The following is a 1,481-nucleotide window of genomic DNA, read 5'->3' on the forward strand; positions in this document are numbered from 1 at the left end:
CTGTACACTTACTGTATATACACATAGATACTATACACACATGTCACACACATATATACTATACACATATATACTGCACACTTACTGTATATACACATATATACCATACACACACATGTTATACACACATATGCTGCACACACATATATACTGTACACTTACTGTATATACATATATATACTATACACACATGTATGTCACACATATACTGTACACACATATATACTGCATACTTACTGTATTATACTATACACACATGTATGTCACACATATAGTGTACACACATATAACCGTACACTTACTGTATGTACACATATATACTACACACATGTCACACACATATATTCTATACACATATATACTGCACACTTACTGTATATACACATATACCATACACACATGTTATACACACATATACTGCACACACATATATACAGTACTTACTGTATATACACATATATGCTATACCTACATATGTACTACACACATATGTACTGTACACACATACTGCATGCACACATATATACTGTGTACACACATATACTGTACACATACATTTATGCTGCACACATGCATATATACTGCACACATAGACATATATACTGCACATGCACATATATAATGTACACATACTGTACACACATACACATGTGTCTATACATACAGTACACATATACATATAGTGGTACATGCGCACATATATACTGCATAAAAACATACTGTACACACATACTGTATAGACATATCTACTGCATGCACACACATATATATATATACTCTGTACACACAGATATACTACACAGATATCTACTGCATGCATACATATATACTGCACACACACATACTGCACACAGATACTGTACACACTCTTACTGTACACACATATATCTACCACATGCACACACACGTGTATACTGTACACATACATCTACTGCATGCAAACATATATACTGTACACACATGCAAATATACTGCACACATACTGTACACACAAACTTTAAACACATATGTATATACTGTACACACACATACACTGTACACACACATATTCAATTGTTATTATTTCCCTGGAGAAGATTCTGGAAAGTATCTTTCTGTTGTTTAAGCCACCCAGTCTGTGGCATTTTGTTATGATAGCCCAAGCAAAGTAATAGGAAGTACATCAGGAAGGTAATTACTAAAAATAATGTGTAATTGTCCCCAACGTGTGATGTTTGTTGTAGTTATCAGCTTTTAAGAATTTGCAATTTCCCGTGATTTCTTTCCTCGTTCTGAATAAATTTTCACTTTTGTGCCTATTTTTTAATTTTCTTTTTCTTTTTTTCTGAGAGGGCCTCACTCTGGCCCAGGCTAGCGTGCAGTGGTGTGATCACACCGCACTGCAGCTTTGAACTCCTGGGCTTGAAAGAGCCTCCCACCTCAGCATTCCCAAGTAGCCAGGACTATAGGCACGTGCCACCATGCCTGGCTACTTTTTTAAA

Source organism: Cebus imitator, unplaced genomic scaffold (genome assembly GCF_001604975.1).
Source record: "Cebus imitator isolate Cc_AM_T3 unplaced genomic scaffold, Cebus_imitator-1.0 Scaffold61, whole genome shotgun sequence".
Classification (NCBI taxonomy): Eukaryota; Metazoa; Chordata; class Mammalia; order Primates; family Cebidae; genus Cebus; species Cebus imitator.